Source organism: Stegodyphus dumicola, chromosome 9 (genome assembly GCF_044657685.1).
Source record: "Stegodyphus dumicola isolate Sdum_Otavi_A_Nest chromosome 9, ASM4465768v1".
Classification (NCBI taxonomy): Eukaryota; Metazoa; Arthropoda; class Arachnida; order Araneae; family Eresidae; genus Stegodyphus; species Stegodyphus dumicola.
Genome location: NC_140776.1, coordinates 93,913,244 through 93,937,944, shown reverse-complemented (window position 1 = coordinate 93,937,944; position 24,701 = coordinate 93,913,244).

The following is a 24,701-nucleotide window of genomic DNA, read 5'->3' as shown; positions in this document are numbered from 1 at the left end:
GATACTTTAAAATCGAAACTGAATATAGTTGAATATAGTTCTATGCTGGAATAATGGAAGGATACCTGAAAATATCAGGTAAGCCATTTTCTTTCATTCTTGAAGTAATCAACCTTGAAAAATAATGATTGAGTTGAATAAAAGTATTGAATATTTATGTTGTTCTATTGAAATATTACTTGAAAGAATAATACTTCATTGATGCTTGAAAAAATTAATTGGTCTTAATCGAAGGAAATTTGTGGACTATAAGTATATTGTTTTTAAAGGAAGTGCTTAAAATATTGAAATACTGTACTTTAAATTTTGTTACAATTATTTGTTGAATTTTATAAGGTTATATTCCATTACTTGAAATATGGAAAATATAGACAAATTAATGTCGAAAAGAGCTGCTATCAGATCTGCAATCACTAAACAAATAAATAAAGCAGAAGATTTGCTGGTAGCAGCGATTGAAAGAACTGACACAGATTCCTTGTTAGAGTGTCAGGATATTTTGTCAGAAAAAGAAAATTCTTTAAATGAAATTGATAAAGAGATAGATAAATTGATTGAAGATAAAGCTGAATATGAAAAAGAATTAAAATCGGTTGAAGAATACTCTCATAAAATTTTGAGTATGAAATCCAAAATTAAGAATAGGTTAAGAAAATGTAAAGCAGATACCGAAGTTAACGTAGTTCAAAATGTACCTGTAACTCCTGTAATCGAAAGTAAATTTGTTGCGGCAGTTAAGTTGCCGAAATTAAATATTGAAAAATTCTCTGGTGATCCCAGTACTTATTTAGAATTTATTAACTGTTTCAAGAATGCTGTGGATAACAATGACTCTTTGTCAAAAATAAGTAAATTTCAATACCTCAAATCTCTTTTGACAGGTACTGCATATAATGTTGTATCAGGGTTTGATCTCACTGATGAAAATTATGATGAATGCCTAAAATTGTTAAACGAAAGATATGGTAGGCGTGATACAATCATAAACTGTCATATAAATAAAATTTTGAAATTAGAGCCAGTAAAATCATCAAATAATATAAGGGGACTTAGAAATCTGTATGATAAATGTGAAATACATATCAGAAATCTCAAGTCAATGGGGGTAACAACAGGTTCATACGGGCATCTACTTTTGCCTATACTGTTAAAATTGTTACCAGAAAGCATGGTTCTAGAATTTCATAAGAAAAATAATACAGAAAATGAGTATAAGGTCAATGACCTATTGGAATTTATAAGAGAAGATTTACGTGCCTGTGAGGCCACAATATTAGTAAATAATTCTTCTAGTAATAAAATACATGACACTTACACTAATTTTAATTCCAAACAAAAATATAATCAGAACTTTTCTTCTAAGAAAAGTGTTCCTTCGGCTGCTGCCTTGAACACTTCTATAAAAATATTTTGTGTATTTTGTGACTCTTCGGATCATACAAGCTTGGGTTGTAAAAGGTATACAGACCAAGAGAAACGTTTTAAATTGAAGAAGGGAGGACGCTGTTACAAGTGTTTCTTAAAATCACACCTGTCTTCTAACTGCAAAAGTAAATTAACCCCATGTTCGAAATGTGGTAATAAATTTCACAATGAGCTGTTCTGTAATAAATCAGAAAAACATGAAAGTCCTGAAAATATTAACGCAGATAAATCCACAACCTTAGTATCTTGCGTTTCTGAACAGAAAAATAAAACTATTTCTACATTACTCCAAACTTGTATTGTATGTGTCTCTGGTGGTGAAAACAGAATCCATGCTAGGGTTTTGTGTGATAGTGGTTCAGAAAAATGCTTTATAAAAGAAAATTTAGTAAGAAAACTGAATTTAAAGCCTATTAGAAAAGAAAATTTATTAGTATATTCATTTGGCGGACGAAAACCACAAGAATCATCATTTGACGTAGTTTCTCTTGAATTACAAAATGTTTCGCAAACAAACAATTCCATAAATATTGAAGCCTTGGTAGTTGAAAAAATAACTGGCGTTACAGTCAAAATTCCAGACAAAGGTTTGATTCAACGCTTGAAAATGAGAGGATTTAATCCTGCTGATACAGGGCATGAACGGGAAATAACTATTTTACTAGGGTCAGACTTTTTATGGCAAATTCAATTAGGTATTGTGGGAAAAATTGGGAAGCATTTATACATTGCAGAAACTATTTTCGGACATACTATTCAGGGGCAGATAGAATCAAAAGATAGAAGAATAAATTGTTGTAGTGTATCAGTTGAGAGTGAAAATGATGAACTGAAGAAATTTTGGGATTTAGAAGTCATGGGTATTGTTGAGAATAACAAAAAGAATTCTAGTGATTTAGAAATCATAAATGACTTTCAAAATAATTTGAAATTTAAAAATGGTCGTTATGAGGCAAGGTTACTATGGAGCAAATCTCGCGATTTATTGAGAAATAATCTTGAAGTGGCTAAAAGAAGATTTGCTAGTCTAGAAAATAAATTTAAGTGTAATGAAATGTTATTTGAAGAATACAACAATATTCTCAGGGAACAAGAACATTTAGGAATTGTAGAAGTATGCCCTGAAAACAGCTCGACACTTAATTCTTATTATATGCCTCACCATCCTGTAATTAGAGACGACAAAACAACAACAAAGGTACGCATCGTTTACGATGCTTCTTCAAAATCAAATGATGCTCTTTCTCTCAATGATTGTCTTCATCCAGGGCCAAATCTAAATCCAAATGTTTTGGACGTTATTTTGAAATTCCGCGAAAATAGGATCGCCTTTTCGGCAGATATCGAAAAGGCATTCCTTCAAATATCAATCGCAGAAGAAGACAGAGATTATCTGAGATTTCTTTATTTTAAAAACCTTGATAGAAAAGAGAGTGTAATTTCTTACAAAATGACAAGAGCAACCTTTGGTGTAACTTGTAGTCCTTTCATCCTTGCCTGCACAATAAAACATCACATTGATAAGTACAAGAATTCTAACTTTAAGACTTTTGAAATGCTTAACTCAAATCTTTACGTGGATGACCTATTTTCTGGAGCGACAACTGTTGAAGAAGCGCTTAATCTATCAAATGAATCTGTTAAAATTCTTGCTGAAGGAGGTCTAAATCTAAGAAAATTCGAAACCAATTCCCTAGAGCTTAAGCAGAAATGGCTTGAGGAAAAGTTAATCTCTCTCAATAGTGACACTCCATGTACATCCTTAAAAATACTAGGTTTAATATGGAACAATGATGAAGATGTCTTAGGACTAGAATTAACACCCTTACTGTCCTCTATAAACACTGAATGTACCAAACGTAATGTATTAAAAATAGCAGCCAAAATTTTTGACCCATCTGGATTTATCGCACCCTTTGTAATTCGAATTAAATGTTTATTGCAACAGCTATGGCTTCAAGGGGTACCTTGGGATGAGATCTTTTCTGGAGAACTCGAAAATGACTGGAAAATATGGCTCTCTGAAATAAAAGAACTTAAAATGTTGAAAATTCCCAGATATTATTTTCATGTACCAAATTTAGACAGGGACACTGTTCAGTTACACATTTTTAGTGACGCTAATCCGAATGCGTATGGCTCAGTCGCATACTTGAGATATAGAACTGATGAAGATAAATTTGAAACTACATTTGTTTTGGCAAAATCACGTGTTGCACCATTAAAGAAATTAACGCTTCCCCGCCTTGAATTGATGGGAGCACTGGTGGGTGCTAGGGTTGCCAACTACCTGAAAAATATTCTACATATTTCAAATGTCATTTTATGATCAGATTCGGAAATAGTTCTACATTGGATTAAAGGTACAGCTAAAAGATGGAAACCTTTCATTGCTAATAGAATTTCAGAAATACATGAAATTTCAGATCCTTGTTCATGGAGACATTGCGAAGGAAAACTCAACCCTGCAGATCTAATAACAAAGGGTTGTTCTGCAAAAGAACTGATAAATTCTTCGAAATGGTGGCATGGCCCTGCATTTCTTTCGTTACCTGAAAGTCAATGGCCAAAACCCAAACTATCAACGTCAAAATTACATGATGTATCAGAAGAATCTCGAAAATCGGAAGCTATCCTAGCGTGTTTGATCAAAACAGACAAAACTGAAATTGTTCCACTCATGAATTTGACAAAATTTAGTTCCTTGAAAAAACTTTATCGTGTGACTGTTTGGAGTTTCAGATTTATATCAAATTTAAAAGTAAAAAGGGAAAATAGAAATTTTGCGGAAATTTCAGCAGAAGAAATCAGTAAATCTGAAACCTTTTGGTTAAAACAAGCTCAAGAAGATAGTTTTCCTGAAGTTATAAAGTCTCTAAGAGAAAACAAGCATATTCCAAAAGATTCAAAATTGTTCGAATTAAATCCCATATTATCAGATGAAGGTCTACTTTTGGTACGAGGTCGGTTACAAAAGTCAAACCTACTATTTAACAACAAACATCCAATAGTAATCCCTTCAAAACATAAATTAAGTGAATTAGTAGTACGAGACGCTCATGAAAAGGTTTATCATGCGGGTGTATCAGATACTCTAGTGCATATACGTGAAAAATTCTGGCTCTTAAGAGGAAAACAATACGTCAAATCAATCCTGAGTAAATGCTTAATATGCAAAAAATATAATGTACGTCCTGGACAACAAATAACTGCACCTCTTCCAGCGGATAGAGTTAATGAATCTCCACCTTTCGCAATTTGTGGACTCGATTTTGCAGGTCCTTTGTATGTAAAAGAAAATGACAACAAATACTACATTTTATTGTTTACTTGCGCTACTACAAGAGCTATTCACCTTGAGCTCGTAAATGGCATGAGCACTGAAGAATTTTTACTTGCGTTCCGCAGGTTCATATCCCGAAGAGGTTTGTGTTCCACTGTGTACTCGGACAATGCTAGAACATTTAAAAGAGCCGAACTTGAATTAAAGCAAATGTGGAAAGTGATTAACCACCCTGAAGTTAAAAAACTTTATGCTTCGCATGGAATCACATGGAAATACATTGTGGAACGTGCTGCCTGGTGGGGCGGTTTTTATGAACGTTTAGTTCGCAGTGTAAAAACTAGTTTAAGAAAGAACATTGGGAAATCATCTTTGACTCAAAGTGAATTAGAAACGCTTTTGCTTGAAATAGAAGCGATGATAAACTCGCGTCCATTAACATACGTCTTTTCTGATCTTGAAGAGCCCTCCGCACTTACTCCAGCCCACCTGTTGATTGGTAAACGACTCTTGAGTTTGCCAGCTGTAAGGAGGAATGACTTGAATTTACCAAGTTCCAGAGAAGTAATGTTAAAACGTTTCCGTTCACGAGAAAATCTAATAAATCACTTTTGGAACAGATGGAAAAAAGAATATCTCCTGTGCTTGAGATCTGCTCATTATACCGGTCAGAAGAAACCATCTGCATTCAACGTAAATGATATAGTACTTGTTCATGATGAAAATTTACCTAGAAGTTGGTGGAAATTAGGAAGAATAACCAAAACCTTTATTGGTAGAGATGGAATGATCAGATCGTGTGAAGTGAAAACTGGTAATTCGGTAATCAAACGTCCAGTGCAGCTACTGTACAATTTAGAAATTGATTATATCAGTAATTGCAATAATCAGTGACTGGTTAAAAAACAAATTTGGACTGAATGACTGATAAACTGATGATAGAAAAAAAAATGTTCTTTTTCATAATGTTTTCATTTATTTATAACCTAATTTATTTATAACCTTGGTTGCGCCTCTAACTAGCACGCAACCAAGAGGTGACTGTGAAAGCTTGTATAAACCACAGAGTCTTATAAAGGGTTTAAGTCCCTTTTTATTCAACGTACTAATTTACAATTGCGTCCTCTTGACGCTTACAAACTTTGCCAACTAGGCAGTCAAAATAAAATAATAACCTAAAAAGAAAATAAAGACAAGATTCTAACTACGAGGCTCTCTAAAATAACTAACTCACCGCGTTTTACAAATACCGCAGCTAATTCAGCAGACTTGAAGCTCACTGGAACAATTGCAACTACTTCCCGCCAAGCACATAGGCCGCAACGCGGGGTTCTTTAATTCTCGATTTCTACCTCCGCGCTCGCGAAGCAAGAATAACTCTCTCACCGAACTCGTTTCCTTCTATTTAAATCATACTACTTCCGCTGATAATTTGAATGCTTGCGCGTTCTACTCAAATTTACATATTCTGGCATTGGCAGTTCCAGGGGAAAGTAAGGCTTGACAGGAAAGATAGTTTAAACTTAAAATAAATGTTAGTTAAAATAAATATAAACCCTACATTTGCCGCTGCCAGAATTTGGAAAACTTGGAAGCAGGTCCTACAAACGACCTGTTGTAAGTTTATCTAATTCTGAACTAACTGGCGAAAGCCTCGTTTACACAAAAAAAATCTTATGTAACAATTAAAATTCTGTTAGTCGTTACAAAGCTTTCTTCTTACAGCAACTTTTCCTGGACTTCATCAATCAATCTTGGTCTTTCCTTCCAGCATCTGGAAGGAATAAGTATCAGTATCTTTCTACATACATTATAATTTACACTTTCTTGACACAATAAATTTTTGTTTTTAACGTTTCGTTTCTCTTAGTTATTGCTTACTTCACATTCATTCAATTTTTCAAGCATTAATTTAACTTTACCCTGGCTCTCCACCATGTGTGGTGTCAAACGGGAATATTCGTGTTTTAGTCTTACAACACTTCCCCTAACCACCATGATTTGTTAGAATTCAACAACCAAATAGACACACCTTACTCGACATTCTACAACTCAATGAGCTACTTTAATATTCTTAAAAATTCAAATGTAGGTGAAGAACCCTACAAAACACATTCATTCTAGCTTCCCCCTCATTCATCTTTAAACATGCAGGCTTTCGCTCTAAAGCATGACTTTATCTACAATTTACTACTTAAATTTTGACTTCATTGCTTTTAAGCATTCACTTTTAGCATCTACAATTTTATGCTTCTAGACTAAATTCTACTTTTACATAACATGCAAGTATTTACATACATTTACAAAAGTTTAATACATATGCTTTTTACAATTTACCATAAAATGAATAAGAGAAAATAAATTTTTACTTTACTCATTCTTCGCCAAGCTGGCGGCACTGAAACTAAAATTCTTATTAGTACAAGAATACGAAGTTATTTTTATCTCCGGCCAAATTTTGGCTTTAACATAACAGAATTAGTCTTTCGACCAACAGAAAATGCTTGTTTTTAGCTTTTACACTTAAAGAAAATAATACTTTTGCCTTAGCTAAATAAAGTAAAACAAAACTAAGTCTCAACCGAGACATATTGACTTTCGTCAAAACATAGAACTTCGTACTTATGCATAACATTTCGGAACAAAAGAGAAAAAAAAATTTATAGAAGGTTTTAACTTATCTTTGAGTTTTCGATGCTTGAAACTCCGTCATCCGTTTTTGACAAAATTGATCCCAAGTTAGAGGTGTCATGCATGTCAATCTTCTCCTTGTTGATCTCCGCGTGTCGTCCCCGTTGATCTTTCTTTTGCGTCCTCTACATGCTGGCCTCTTGACGGAGTAATCGTCTGGTTGTTGTCCTTTGCGTTTCTGCCTGGGACGGCTGGTCTTGACGTCCTCCGGTCTGGAGTCCTTCTTGAATTTCTTCTGTTCGTCGTATTTTTGTGCCTCCTGTTGGCGTTTCAGTTTCCGGAACGGCGGTGTTGCTGGCACCTGAATCTGTGGCCGTGTGCGCGTTCTCCTTGATGTGTAATTTCTCCTGCCATCTTTTATAGGTGGTGTTTTCGTCTTTACCACGGTTTCTTTACCCGGTTCATCTGTATTTTTGTTTTTCTTAGACGCCGGAGTTTGAAAATCCTTTTTTCTTTTTGATACCGACGTCCGGGTTGTAGAAGTGCTAGGTCTCTCTTCAGTTCTCCGTTTCTTGGGTGGTGGAATAGTTGTTGCAGTCTCTGGCCCTTCTATTTCGTTTAGACTTGAGTCCTGCAAGAAACTTTTAAGGATTTCAAAATCATTGGGATTATAGTATTTTTTCACCTGGTCGGGACTTGCTTTACAGATTTCCCCTCTCTCGTTTGTAAGATATAAGACTACTCCTTTGATTTCCTGAATTACATAGGGGCCTTCAAACTTTGGAGCTAGCTTTGCCATAAAATTGTCTGGGGCACTTGATAAAGAAAATTTCCGTTTCAATACTTTATCCCCAACTTTAAAATCTGCTTCACGGCGTTTTTTATCATAATAAATTTTCTGCCTATTTCTTGCCGTATCCGAGGTTTTAAGCGCCTGATCAATTAGCTTTTGCACGTCCTTTTGTCTAAATTCCTGCTCTCTTTGTTGCACAAAGAATAATTTATCTAAAGGCGTAATTAACTTTCTGCCTAAAAATAATTCTGCTGGAGTTTTTCCCGTAGTATCATGATGTGCCGTTCTTAAAGCATAAGCTAATTCATTTATGTAGCCATCCCAGAGCTTGTGATGTGTGCTAACGTAACTGCGAATTATTTTTACAATGTTTTTATTAACTCTTTCTGCTATGTTAGCCTGTGGTCTATACGGAACCATTTTGATATGGCGTATATCAAGTCCATTGCATATGTTTTCAAATATTTGACTAATGAATTGTTTTCCGTTATCGCTAATGACTTTTATCGGTGCACCGTATTTTAAAATGTATCTGTGTAAGAATGCATCTGCGACTGTTTTGGCTGACGCGCGTTTAAGTGGAACAATTTCTATCCATTTTGAAAAATGATCTACTATTACTAAAAGAAAACGATTTTTATTTAACTCGCTCTGGGGGAAGGGACCAAGGAGATCTATGCCTAAAATTTCATTCGGAAATGTAGCGCGAATGCTATTTAAGTACCCGGCCGGGCTGTAATTAATATCATTTATTAACTGACATTGATTGCAGGACCTGACATATGCCGTTACTATTTTGTATAATTGCGGGAAATATACCGCCTCGCGTACCCTTTTTAAAGTTTTTCTGACCCCGAGGTGGCCCGCTGTTTTTTTTTCGTGCAACTCCTTCAAAATGCTTAATCGAAGCGAGGCTGGGATGACTGGCTTATACTCAAGATTTTCGTTCGTTGTTTTCGTATAGAATAATAAATTATCTATTATTTGATAGTTTTTTGCTCTATTTCTTATCGCATCGATATCTGTATGCTCAAAGCCTTCGGGGTCTTTCAAATAAGCATAGATATTTCCAAATTCAGGATCAGCTTTCAGTTCAGTAATAACCGTATCTCTAGAATCTAAAATTTTTGAAGTCAACACAGCGCATTTAAGTTCATTACCTTCATCGTCCAGTTTTATACGAGAAAGTGCGTCAGCTACATTGTTTTCCTTACCCGGTTTATATTTTATTGTGATATTATATTCTTGGAGTTTTAAAGCCCATCTTATTAACCTGGGCGTTAGGTTTTTTCCCGAGTAAAGTCTACCAACAGCCGCATGATCCGAAAAGACTGTTACTGGCGATTTGCCGAAATAAACTCGAAATTTGTGTACAGCCATTAATACGGCTAATGTTTCTCTTTCTGTAGCTGTATAATTCCTTTGTGTTTGATTCAATGTTTTACTAAAAAATGCCAGCGGATGGTTATTTTGCATAAGAACCGCACCCACCGCATAGTCTGATGCATCTGCCGCAATTTCCAGGTTTTCGTCCCCCTCAGGGAATTTTAAAACAGGGGCATTAATAAGCGCTTCTTTTAATCTTTCAAAAGCTGTGTTCGCTTCCGCTGTCCACGTAAATTTTCTCTTTTTTCTTTTGATTACTAAGAGTGGTTCAACAATATTAGCAAAATCTTTTATGAAAGATCGATAGTAAGAACATAGTCCAAGGAAAGACGAAAGTTTCTTGGCGGTGTTGGGCGGTGGGAAATTCTTAATAGCTTTTATTTTTGAATCTTGCGTTTCTATACCCTTTTGCGAAATTTTATAACCGAGATATTTAAGTTCTTTAGTTGTGAACTTGCATTTTGAGGCGTTAATTGTAAGACCGGCCTCTTTTAATAATTTAAAAACTTGTTCGAGGTCATTAACGTGTTGTTCCAACGTACTACTCGTTATAATTATATCATCTAGATAAATTAAAGTTGATTTTCCTAGGACAGGCTTTAGAACAATGTCCATAGCTCTCTGGAATGTTGATGGGGCCCCACACAACCCAAAAGGCATGCGTAAAAATGCATAAGTGCCCGATTTTGTTATAAACGCGGTTTTATGTACATCTTCGGGTCTCATAGCTATTTGATAGTAGCCAGACGTTAAGTCCAAAGTAGACATATATCTTGTCGATTTGATCTGTCTAATGATCTCGTCTATAACCGGCAAAGGGTAAACTGGGAATTTAGTTATGCTATTGAGTTTTCTATAATCGATAGCAAACCTCCAAGCCCTTTTATCCGAAGGAGGAAACTCGTTCTTTTTCCTACATAGTACGACTGGACTCGCGTATTCACTATTTATGGGCGTTATTATTTTATTCTTTAACATCTCCTGAATATGTTCTTCGATGATTACGTCTTTTTGTTTGTCATAGCGGTAAGGTTTAGTCCTACAAGGTTTTTCGGCATTTAATTGAATCTTGTGAGTCACGATCTGACAGTTTCCCGGTTTTTCTGAAAACAAATGAGAAAAATTACTCACCACTTGCTGTATTGCTTTACTTTCCTGGTCATTCAAATGGCTAAGGTCCAATTCAGGTGTCTCCACCGGTTCCATTACCCTCTGGTCCATCTCCAGCACCACGGAACTATCTTGAAAATTTAATTTGGCCCTCGCGGCACTTAAAAAGTCCATACCTAAAATAAGAGAGTGTTGGAGGTGTTTCACCACAAAAATTAATACTTTGAGATTTTCCTCTTTTACCTGTATGTTTAATGATACTTTCCCGATGCAGTGACATGTTTTTCCTTGCGCCGCTATAATTTCCGTATTTCTGGTTTTAAAGAGTCGTATCCTATAAAAATTCTTTTTGAAGAACTTTTCACTCATGAAATTTCCTTCTGCCCCTGTATCGATGAGGGCTTCTACTGGTACATCGCCAACCAGGACTTGTATAATTGGTAGCTGTGAGTTTTTTACGATGACTGTATTTAGATGTCTATTTGAGGGTTTTTTTAAAACTTCCGGGGTCTGGACCCTCCCTTTCACAGGCCCCTCTAGTCGTTTAAAGCTTTCCTTTCAATCTGTGTCTTCTGGGTACGCGGATGCTTATTTTCAAATTTTCTTTTTGGGCCTTGCCCTTCAAGTTTCGATGCGTTAGCTTGATAGTTCTTTCCCCCATATGAGCGATTTCCATTTCTTGTTTCCTCCTTCCTTCTGGTACTTTGAGAATATGTTTCCCCTCTCGCTCTTTCCGCGATTCTGCGATTTTGAAACTTCACCACCAATTCGAAAAGTTCCTGCAATGTGGTTGGGTTTCTAATTTCTAAGTAGTCTTGGACAGCGGGTAACAAGCTTGGTAATATTATTTCACTAATCTCCGCATCGGGTTTCTTGCCATACAGCATATCCGTTAGCTTGATTTTTCGTAAAATAAAGTCCGTCAATTGTGCTGTATCCCGTTGATAGAAACTATATAGCTCGGCTTCCAGCCGTGCGCGATCTTTCACTATGGGGAAGGCCTTTACTAACGATTTTTTGAAATTTTCAAATGTATACGTCGGGCTTCCAAATTCACCTAGTAGAAATTTTCCTATATTTTTCCACCATAGCGCGGCCTGTCCTCTTAGTGCTGATGTGGCAATAGCAACTTTTTGTCTTTCAGGCACAGGATAGAGCTGAAAGTGATTTTCTATACCTTCTAAAAATACGGACACCGAATTTTTTTCGTCGAAATAGACGTTTGGCTTGATTGATGCTCTCAAAGTCTGGACCAGGTATCCAAATCCTTCTAACTGCGTTGTCATTTCTTGGTGTTGTCCAGCGGCTTCCATCCAGTTTTCGGCCATTTCAGTTCGATAAGTGTTCGGGCGCCAATATAACGTTGCGCGCCTCTAACTAGCACGCAACCAAGAGGTGACTGTGAAAGCTTGTATAAACCACAGAGTCTTATAAAGGGTTTAAGTCCCTTTTTATTCAACGTACTAATTTACAATTGCGTCCTCTTGACGCTTACAAACTTTGCCAACTAGGCAGTCAAAATAAAATAATAACCTGAAAAGAAAATAAAGACAAGATTCTAACTACGAGGCTCTCTAAAATAACTAACTCACCGCGTTTTACAAATACCGCAGCTAATTCAGCAGACTTGAAGCTCACTGGAACAATTGCAACTACTTCCCGCCAAGCACATAGGCCGCAACGCGGGGTTCTTTAATTCTCGATTTCTACCTCCGCGCTCGCGAAGCAAGAATAACTCTCTCACCGAACTCGTTTCCTTCTATTTAAATCATACTACTTCCGCTGATAATTTGAATGCTTGCGCGTTCTACTCAAATTTACATATTCTGGCATTGGCAGTTCCAGGGGAAAGTAAGGCTTGACAGGAAAGATACTTTAAACTTAAAATAAATGTTAGTTAAAATAAATATAAACCCTACATATTCATTATTATTTTCCTTGGTTTAATGATTTGTGGTGATCTTGAGAAATGTTAATTTAAATGTTTTGTTTTTTGTATAGTTTCAGAAAACTTTTTTTTTCTTGGTGTTAAGAAATTATTGATATAATGTAACCTGTATATGTAAGTAATTTTTATTTGTTTCTTATTGTTATAGTAATATTGTAATAGTTAGTTAAATTTATGATGAACCTATTGTTCATCGGGGGGGGGGAGTTTGTTGAAATTATTTCTTTTTCCCTCCGATGGATTCAGTTTTTCTTTTATTTTTTATCGTCTGTCGCCGACTAGGTCACGTGACTGGCGGCAGAGAAGGAATGTAATACTCTTTTTAGTTAGCTTGAGGGCGACGCCTTGAAATGATCTGATCTTGGCCGCATAGCGGTAATTGTTCTTGATAAACGAATATTGGCCCTATGATGGGAAAATTTATAATATATGTATGATTGTGCTTTCAATAATGTAAATAATGTACATAAGCTCTTCATTAAATGTTTTGTTTTTATATAAAAAAAAATAGAATCGTGAATTCGTGAGCATAAACGTGACAATTTTTATACAACGCTGTTACATAGTAGACAACGCAAAATGCCTAAACGAAATTAATAGCCCTTCTGTGCAAATTGCTCCTTTGGGGTAACAATGATAACCTTATTATCACGTCTTGGAAATCTAAGAAATGTAACAGTGCATCTAGTTCTACAAAAAACATTAATTAATGAAACTGAAAGATTATCATTCTGTAATCGTTTTAGGTCGATGTCTACCTACATATTCATAAGTTTAACTTAAATAATAAAAAGAAAATAAACCCAATTTTCGGATGTCGGCAAGCTTCTTTACGTACGTGGATAAATGTTATTCTAAAAATTCTACTAAATCAAATCATTTTAAATATCTGAATCCAGCGTCGACACCAGAACAAATAATGTAATTGGGATTTAAATTAATGGTGGAAAAATTATATTCTATTGTTTCTCAAGATTTTCGAATTTCATTAAGCATGTGTCTAAGACAAGGGGTTTTTGTTTTGGGGGAGAGAATTTTTATTTTATGTGAAGATGCGGTTTTCATGCATTCTTCCAACTATGAGAGTAAAATGTTAACACTAAATTAAGCGTATCATCGTCAGTTGCGTTTAGCAGCACGTTAAGGGCTCAACTCCCTCCCAAACCTTAAATATTATTTCGAAGCCAGGCAAACTCGTTTAACCATCTCTCCGTTTCAGGACCCATCTGCCGCGTGATTCTGAAAACCATAACAATTTTCTCTAGTCTGTCACCTATCGAAAAAAGCACTTGCAATTCTTCAACGTCAGCACTTTCACTGAGACAGAATTGACAGCCAAAATTATTATTTATTTATGAAATTCTTCTTCTAAGTTTCTTGGTAGAGAGAATAGCGTCTCGATATTTTTGTTGGGAGCTTGCCAAGTGAGCGCATTTTTCTAATACGCCAGAGAGGTTGTTAATGTTTAGAATATTGCATTCCTAAACATCTATATTTTTTCGCTTTGAATGGGGAATTGCAATTTGAATTTTAAAAGAAAACATTCCTTCTCCCTTCTCATCGCCAGAGGATATATTGAAACAAATGCGAGAATGAAGAGATAGGAATTTAAGCTTACATTTAATTTATTGTGTTTTGGAGCTGCGAATGAGATTACGCATATGCGCATTGTTAGAACAGCACTAAAAAAATATCGATAGATTTTCTTTTTTGTAGTCTCATTTTAAGCAAATACTGTTACTCGCCTCTTATCACAACAAAAATCGCATAATAATGCGATAAAGCTTTTTAAATACATTTTTATCAACTTGCGTACTCGCATGTTTAGTTTGAATTATAGAAATTATGAAGTCAAGAACTCGAAACATCAAAGAATTGAAAGGTTGTATAACTTTCTTCTTTAATACGTCTGGCAAAATTTGCAACGTCTAAATAAGATCAAACGATCTTAATGTCAACTTCGTCAAATTTTATACAGTATGTAACGCTTAATATTATGATGATTGTCCATGGCTGTTTTGATAATATTAACCGAACAATAACATTAAATTACAAGAAAACATATAATTCAAATTAGTAATAGAATTTGACTAATTTAATATAAATATAACTAGAACCATGACTATGTACTTTCATTCATTTAAGTTGGGGAAAAGTCATTACCAGTGGCATATCTGCAAGGCATTACTTAAAAATTCATTTCTGAACAGTTTCAAAAATTTATCTGACTGATGCTGTGCGCTTAGTCTTAATAATCGGACCTATCTCAGCATTTATAAGGAATGCACTGATTTTATCACGATGATTTCCAGGAAGTTTTCATTCATACATTAAATTCCTCACAATTCAAATTATTTGGACATAATGCTTTTTCTTCTTGAACGTCCTTAGTTTCATCATTTGTTCTTCTTTCAATAAGACGTTAGCATATTAAAAACAGCTTTTGTTTGTCTTTTCTGAGACTGTATGCCAAGACAAGTTCAGAAAGAATTTGCTTATAAAGAAATTAAGTTTGCTTTACTGATTCATTTGCACGTATATCCATGCCATTCATGTTATAGAGGACTCTTAATCGTCTTAAGGCAAAAATAGCTCTAGTGAACTATTAATTGCATGATTAAGTTAGGGCTGTGATATTTGCCGGTAAAAATACAATTTCAGTTTTCCGTATGCTTAAGAGAGACGTTTATGATACGCCGTATGTAATTTTCAGTAAGAAGAAGGATACCATTCTTCCGTTAGTTAACCTATTTCAAAAGACATTCATTAAAATTTACCACATTAGTTATAGCTTTCGTTGCTCTAATAAACCATCAATCATATGACTGAATTAGAGCTGTGGTATTTGCTGGTAAATATATAATTTCAAAATACTTAACTGTACACTTACAAGATGTCCCGCTTTGGCAAGGGCTATACCGCTCTGATGATGTGGATCCTGCGTCCCGATCAATTTCTATTTTTACCGTGTTATTTAGTTAAATTTTAAGACAGCCTACTATACAAAAGGTAAAAATAGTGCAGCCTCGGATAACACGGCAATGTGTCAATTAAAATATCTCCTATGTTATATTCACTGTTGCCAGTCTAAACATTTTGTTCTTAGATCTAAGAGTTTTTAAATGTTGTGTAGATGTTTGCCCCCCAAAATTAACATGGTCTGAAACTCCAGGTGAAAAAAATTAATGAAATTCTCGCAAATAATGCTATAGACATGAATCACCTATTTAATGACGTAGTGAATGTTAAAGTTTCTTTGCACAGCTAATTATGAAATTTGGAAAAACAATTATTTATTATTATTTATTTTATCTCTGATTTATTCATATTTTGCAGCTTTCTATAATTAGCTCTTTTTCCAAATTTTGGAGCTTTGGAAATAATATTTAATTTTCCTCAAAATGTATTTATTTTATTAGTTTCTGGCAGTATATACTTTAAGCATTCATTGAAATGTTAAATAAATTTCAATATTTTTAAGTATTAAAACTATACTAAAATACTTAAAGAATCAGACACTGAAATAGCAAAATAAATAAATAAATAAATAAATAAATAAAAATAAATAAATAACAGCTAGATAGTAATGAATTAAACTAAAGATACACACCAGTGTACGAAGGGTTAAGACTGCTAAGCATTGGTTGATCGATTCGGATTAAAATTCCATGGCTGCGAATGAATGTTTTCAGGGATTTCTCATTATGTCAAATTCTTTTGAAGACAATGCTAGTTTTAGGCGGATAGTAGTTATAAATGTCACTTTCTAATCTTACAAATTTGGGCTGAACGAATATACAGTATTTAGAAGCTAATATTTTTAAATGTATTTTATAAAAATAAATCAGAAAAGACAGAATAACATAGAAACAAATGAAAATATTAAAAAATATTCATTATTGAGATATTTGGGCTTGAATGCGATAGTGATAATTTTTCGGTATTTTTATGTGCAGAACTTCATTAATCTGTTTTTCATATTTGTTCGACCATAGTAAATCTTACAATCGTGCCGCCCAACCGGTATAATGGTCAGCGTCGCTGACTACGGTGCTGGAGAGCCCGAGTTCAAATAACGGAGACGGCATGGATGTTTGTAAATGTATAGAGTCCGTGCGGCTTGCGGGCACTCTAAATATGCGGCGAGCTGAAAGTCCTCTTGAGAGGTTGGGGGTAGAGAAAGAGGGGTGTCCTCCCTCGGACCGGTCCCCCCGGGTGCCCTCCATCAAAATTGGGGGCGGAACTCAGCTAAATCGCACTCTCACCTGAAATGTGCTTAAGGCTGATGCCGACGACAGGCGTAAACTTGCGATCCTTGACGCGAGGAACTTCATGGGCTTGGGCTGACTATAGGTCAGACAAGTGAACATTAGCAACAACAACAAATCTTATAATCTCGCAAAGCTCATGACCAAGAAGTGCGATATTAATAAAAGTTAGGAAAAGGATTTGTAAATTGATGAATACTTTACAAAGATTACAAATTGAAACTTTATATATTATAATATTAGCCATTATGCTTTAAGCATCATTATGCTACTGTTAATGGTACCAGTTAGTCATTACAAGTCCTAACGAGTTGCATGTCCCAGTATAATATTGTGTGATTTATTCTGAGATCGGAGGTTTTGATGCAGTTATGTGTAAATAATATATTAATTTGTTAAGTTCATTGCAACTTTTGTACGCCTGTGTAACTTAATAAGCAATGTATAGTTGCGTACTCAATGTGAAATGTTTTAAATTAATGTTAAAAATTCCTACAAATCTCTTCTTTGGCAGGTTCCTTTTTTTTTTTTTTTTTTTTTTTTTTTTTTTTTGCTACCCTACTGTCTGCCTAGTAAGTACAGTAGTACGGCGAAGAAATACCTCTAAAGTCACAGTCAACGTTTTAGTGCTCCGTTTACTCTTCCCTGTCCCTGCTTTTAAAGCCTTCATTACTTCTAAGCCCAACAACAACCTTTATAGATCTCTTCAGCGTCTCCACTGAGAAACTATATTTTACACTATTTTAAGTTAGATGTTCTATTATTATAGCTCCAAATGCTTAATTCCAACAAATTTCCTTTTTTTAGTTAGATATCGCGATCAAAACTACTGTAGTTTCAGTAGCTTCATTTAATGAAAATCCAGATAAAATTTTTCCTATTAATTTTTGTTAATAATTTTTGTTTCTCATTAATTTTGTTTCTTTCTAGCTCTTTGGGGATAGAGCTAAACGAACGAATTTTACTGCTGTTATAGAATAAGGTGATTAAAAAAAGTCCAAAGCAATAAAATTTCAATTTTTTATCATCTAAAAACTGAAAAGTTCCATGTGAAAACAGCTAATGAAAGAAAATGCATGAATCGATGTGTCTACTGAAAAGTTAATGCCTTCTTTTTCCCTCTGCCTCCTTGTGATAAGAGAGAAGCACTGTAATAAAAAATAATCAATTGTGTGTTCTTTGTTAGGAAATGGCAAAATTATGTATATGACTTCCACAGTCCTTTAAGAAATGAGATATTAATAGCAAATCAATATCCCATTTCTGCCTTCTTTACTTAAAATGAAGCATTTTACTTTGTTTTGTAACTGTACCGCTATGCTTTCAAATTGAATTTAATCACACTGTCGCCTTCTGCTTTAGGTATATTTTGAATTTCTGAACATTTTTATTTCTGCTCTCTTAATGTACCTCAGGTCCTCAAAGCATAGCATAGCTTCTCAGGTGGGAGGAAAGGGAATAAAAAATAAAACATTCTTAGATTGATTCAGTCGTCATCTTCGTTACGTTTATCAACTATCATTATACTCCATTTTTCTAAGCACTGTAGAATCTACGTTATCAAGGGAAAGTCTCTGAGCGAAATGCATGGTTTTTTTCTCATATTCTATGAGATCTTCTCCTTAAACACTACTAAATGTGCAGGAAATTCTTTCAAATTACCTCTCACATAGAGGGCTTAAATATTACTGAATCAGCTAAGTGACAGCACAACATTGCAGCAAAAATGGAAAAAAGACCTACAAAGCAAAAATGTTCGAAACGACATTTTAAAGAACATAAAAGATTCTTTGAAAAGTTTTTTTTAATACTTTAACATTTGTTTATTCATTGAAGAGCACAGACGCACTCGAAATAAATTCAGTGTCCTATTTACTAGGATATCTGAAAAACACTATTGACCCTATTTAGTTTAAACATAGATCCTAGAGATGCATTTGGTGAGGCAGCGTCGATAGCGTATTATTAAAATCTCCCCATAAGCAATCAACTACGTTTTATTATTTATTTATTAAATCGCAGTAACAAGAATGTTATTTATCAATGGATGGTTGAATGTATCTTTTGCCATTAAACGTCTCTGCTGCCTCACACATTCTTCCAAATTATAGCGCTAAATCTCGATTACTCGTCGTAACTAATAGTCACGGATACTGAAAGAGGTAACTCTGATACGGTTTTTTCATAGCAGTATGATGGCGCAATGTGTCTGAAAACTTCTGGCTTGACGTGCCCCCGTAATAAACTATAAAAACCGTTAATGTTAAAATTATGGAAATGGAACCAAAATACCGCTACTTTAGGTTTTAGAAGAGACAGTATATGATACACGGCAGATATTCAGTAACATGATTCAATATGCATGCTGAACAAGCAGACAAAATTCCATCTCATTATCAAACGAATGCTGCGTTATGTGGTATATATTTGATGAGTTGCAAGGACGTACTGCCTTCTTACAGCTCATTACCAACTTGCGACTCATAACCAGATATGTACATCATATAACGCCACTGAATATAACTGACACATATGCCATGTAATGTTATCTTGTTGAAATTATCCTCCGCTAATTCAACGACATCCAGTTGTTCCGGAAATTCATTGAACCGTAAATCCCAATACTCATTATTTAGTCAAATTTTTGGTGAAAGCTCATGCAGGGAATGAAGGAAATGAAGACATTTACTCCCTTGCTAGAGATGCAGCTACTATTCCTGATTCCGGAGATATGAATATAAATGGACATAGCTGAAAAAAGAAACACATAAGAAAATAAATCAAATCTGTCCGAAAGAACAAATCACTATTCCCCAAGGCAGAAAAAAGCATGAACTAATCAACGTAACAAAAGGCAAAAGATGGCTCAGCAACCCCTGTTTAAATCCCTTTTTATCTGGACAGGGACGATTCTCCACTTTTTACTACGGGAAAAATGTTTCTCCTTCAGACATATTGTGGGTGAAGACACCGATAGAATGAAAGTCCATCTAACAGTCCTCATTGCATAAATTGTGAACTCAGCAACAAACAGAATGAAACAAACTATACATGTGATCATTTTGCTTATGTAAACTATTGTCCAACGTACATAGATGAAGTCAAGAGAATCAAAAATCGAGCGCAATATAATGAGTAGTAGCCTAGACAATGAAACAAATATCGCATTCCAGCCTTCTACAATCCTCTACCACTGTAATTACAGTAACAATATGAAATTATTGTATATCAATCTCCAGCGCTCAAAAACTGCCACAGATAGTTTAATTCAATATATATCAGAATAGTATCATGATATATTATTTGTACATTTTCTTAAATAGTATCATTGATCACAACTGGCCAAGCCACACCAGAATTATAGCCTTTGCTGACGATGCAGCGTTCATTGATCGCGGAATCATTTCCAAAGTAACTGCAACACCAGCTTATTTAATGATCCCTGCAATAGTTTAAAGTTAGAAATTTCACACATCAAATCCCAAGCACTAATTTTCCATAAACATGGACAAACATTACCATATACTAAATCTACCATATACTAAATTCCCAGTATATACTGATGAATCGAAAGTAGAGGACAAAATGGGCTGCGGAGTCACCATAATTCCGGGACGAGTATCTACACTGAATGGCAAGGTGTCCTCAGACACGAAAACAGCGTATTCCAAGCTGAGCTTACAGCCATTCTAAATGCCATCAAGCTACGTCTACCAACACATACGGACACCATTCATGTGATTACTGTACAGCCAGTCATCTATCTACGCTATTAAACAACAGTTCCCAAACTCACCAATTGCCTATCTAATCCAGAATTTAATATTCAACAGCAACAACAAATTTATTATATCATGGACTAGATGTCACAGCCCTTGTGCAGGAAATGAACTCGCTGACCTCTTAGCAAAAGAAGCAGCAATCCACCAAACAGGCACTCCAATCTCTATTCGTGGCCCAAGTCAGCATTGAAATGCAAGCTGAAACAACTAGCAACCGCACAATGGCAATATCAGTGGGACCATGGACAACAAGGAAGACTCCTACCTAAGGTAGATGAAAACGTCACTTTTTTCATCCTACTTCATTTCCCAGTACATCGCGGACCACGGCCCATTTCCACTCTACTTCTACAACAGACACTACGCCTCCTCTGACAGATTTATTTGCATAAGCAGCGGAGACCCAGAGCACTAACTCTTCAATTGTTCAATGACGTCACCACAGCGGTCACCAATCGCCATATTCATCATCCATACCCGTCATTCAATCAAATAAAGAACATCATCGACTACCTCTACAGACAAGGACTCGATATGTGCCACCTTTAATCTTCCATCCACTCATTCTGCAATAGTTTCAAAGTGCCGTTGTTATCTCCACCCAACACACACTTCTAACGTGTCATTGCGAACTTCTAACTGACATTACGAACTTTATTGTATCTATTTATTGTATCTTTATTGTATCTGTTATTGTATCTTTATTGTATCTATTTATTATATCTTTATTATATATATTTATTGTATCTATTTAGTGTATCTTTATTGTATATATTTATTGTATCTATTTCTTTTATCTTTATTGTATCTGTTTGTTGTATTTATTATTACGAACTTTATTGTATCTCACCTACCTATGAACATTACCATCACCAAATGTAACAATATGCAGAGTTGTATATCCAAATGTATAACAGCTGTATGATTGCATGTAACCTTGTTTAATCTTCAATAAATGCCCAATACGGGAAGGTAGTACACCGGGGCAATACCATTTTTGTTTATAGTGATGACATAATGCCCTTGTTCTTGTTCCTGTCCTGTCCTGTCCTACATAGAAACCCTACTACAGCACAACCAGGCCTCAAAAGGGGAGACTGCAAAGCCCACAACATATTCTGAAGATACCCCTCTATTGACTCCATCGATTTAGAAGATTATGTCGCCAGCAAAATTCTCTGGCTCCTGAATCCAACCAACTTGCCTCCTACTTTCGACAGTGGCCATGGGATAGGCTGGCCAGATATAACCCTTTCCACCACAGCGGTCACCAATCTCATACACAAATGGGCAGTACAAGATAATATTACTGCGTCCGGCCACAAGTATATTACCTTTACCAGCGACACCTCTATGGAAATTTCCATCATTAGGTGTTATAAATTGTAAAATTGTAAAATAGCTCCACTAAACAGTTAGCCTCATTTGCTATTGGCCTCAAAACTAAACGAGCTTCATGATTGTACCCACAATAATGCTTTGGACACATACAAAGATTACCAGCTACGACACATTCAAACTACTTGCGAGGAAATTCTCCCGACTAGGAGCACAAAACGTACTACGTCGTTTAATTTTTCAACGAAGGAGTTATGCACAATAGACAAGCATATTAACAAAGCCTACAGACCATTTCTATTACGGTCTGCTCTCACTGGATGAAACATCTGCTTCGCAGTCATATTTGGAATGGCGAGTTATCGCCCTATAGGCGTAGTAATTAACGCCAAACAAACCTTGTGGGCTTTCAGTGCAGGGATGAGAACATCGTTTATTTCATTCGATAATTTTTTGTTTTATGAATGAAAGCTTAGGGGAATTGTGTGGTATATTTTAAATAACCTACTGATCTTATTAATAGTTTATTTGTATTTGAATTTAAACTATTAAAAGTATGATAATTGTTTTGCAAGAAAAGATGTTTACATGGAAATGGCATATGTACTTTTTCGTCATTTCTGTTAGAAAGAGTCTGTTGTGTCAAATTTCCATAGAGCATTAATTTATACAACTAAAGGAATATTAAAAAATTAGCCAAATGAAAACATTCAGTAAACATTTTATCAGGTTCAATATTCCTTCTAACCTTCTTCGGGAACATGCAAGGACCTGACTCGGAACAGAGAGCTTACTAAAGCTATGTTCAAAACTGTGGGAAGTAAACAGGATACACAAGAAGGGTATACAAAACCCTTTATTTTTCTCTATTTACAATGACTTCCGTACTTCGGAATACACCGACCCGCTACTTGGGGTCAAAACGTGAAAGTATAAAAATAAAACTAAACTCTAATTTAACTTTAGAATAATAAACGTGGAAGATTGGCCTTATATTAACAGGAAGCGTATGTAGTACAGAGAACTGTGAACACTACAATACGTTTAAATTTATCAAGAGGATTAAAACCTCTGGCCTGGAAGGCAACAAGCAACTGCGTAACTTCTAAGGTAAGCGGCCTGCTTCGACTCACTGCTTCCTCTCTCTCTCTGGGCAAAAAGCCACAACTTAAATACTTGGCGTTCGCCAGACAAACTTTGCATAAAAACCTTAACGCTTATAATTCTGGCCGGAAGTAGAAAATAAGAAGTGATAGTAAAGATTTAAAATAAAATAAACGTTAGTAAAACTTAAGATCCTTACATACTTCCCGCCAGAGTTAATTAGTTTGAAACTGAGGTCTAAAACGACCTTGTTGAAAACTTTTAGCTCTAGAATCTAACGTGAGGCCAATCTTTTACAAAATTTTTCGCTAGAAACTAGAAATTTAAAAGAAAGAAATTTGTTTTTACAATAGCAGCTCCCATGATACACAATTTTTTTTCATCTGTACTGCATCCAAACAGGAGCTCTTATTCAAATCTGGTTCCTTCCAGAGATCTGGAAGGAAAACTAGTTTAATGAAATGTTACACAATGAAATGGCAAGTAACATATATAATTATACTTCTCTTAACATTCTTATTTCATTCATGACTATTTTAATTATCTCTCCCCGTGCTCTCTGACATGTGTTGTAAAAGAACACCAAACACGAATGTGTTTCTGTCTACGTGTTCCACACTTCCTCCTACAATCAAAACACTAACGTGTTAAAATTCAACATGCCCAGACCTCGTGACACACCCTAATTTCAACTCTAAACCCTGAGGTACTATTCTAAAAGTGGCTAACTCTAAAGTGTAGCGTCAGAGAGCCTAACTACATCATTCAACCTTTAACACATATTCACCATGATCTAGACTTTTTACAGTCACACGAATAAAAAAATTTTTTACATTCACTTTTACCATATCACGGTATTTCTTAACATTTAAAATAACAGTTCACATGTATATAAGAACATATCAACATGCCGTTAATTTTTACACATTTGAAAACATACATTAGTAATACATTGTTAACTTCTATTCTTTTCAAAGCAAGTGCCAATTCTTTCTACATTGAACTACTACATTTCAAAAAGTCTTTCAGACTAAAACTTCTTTCTTGCTAGAATGTTTTAAATAAAATTTATACAATAACGTTTTACAATATTTAAGTCTTTACACAACGCTATTATACATCAACTTTAGTTTTACGCACGAGTAATTGAAAAACATAATACCAAAATCGGTAACAACTCATTTCTCGCCTTTTTGGCGATAAAGGTAGACCTCGCATGAGGTAAAACTTCTTGAAATCTGCCACTTGCAGTAAGAATGACAGATTAACTTAAGTTTGCAAAGTAACATAAAATTTTACTTATCTTTGTGATATTCGGACATCCTTTTCTGAGCCCAGTCCTTAAAGGTATTGCAGATAGTTGTGTGATTTATCCTCCTTCTTGTACGGGCTCGCCCTTCAGTGCCTTCCTCTGGAAGCTTCCTTTTTTCACCAGTTCGGTCACCCTTGAATACCTTCTTTTTCTCCTCTGCTTGTGGTCTTGGCCGTTTGATGGCAGCTGGTCTTGGCGGAACCGGGAAACTTCTTTCGTGTGCCTGCTTGGACCTCGTTGCTGGCCGTTCAAATTTTCCCTGTAACTTTTCCTCCGCCGCTGATGGCCCTTCCGCAGTTCGGCGACATTTGCTGCGGAGAG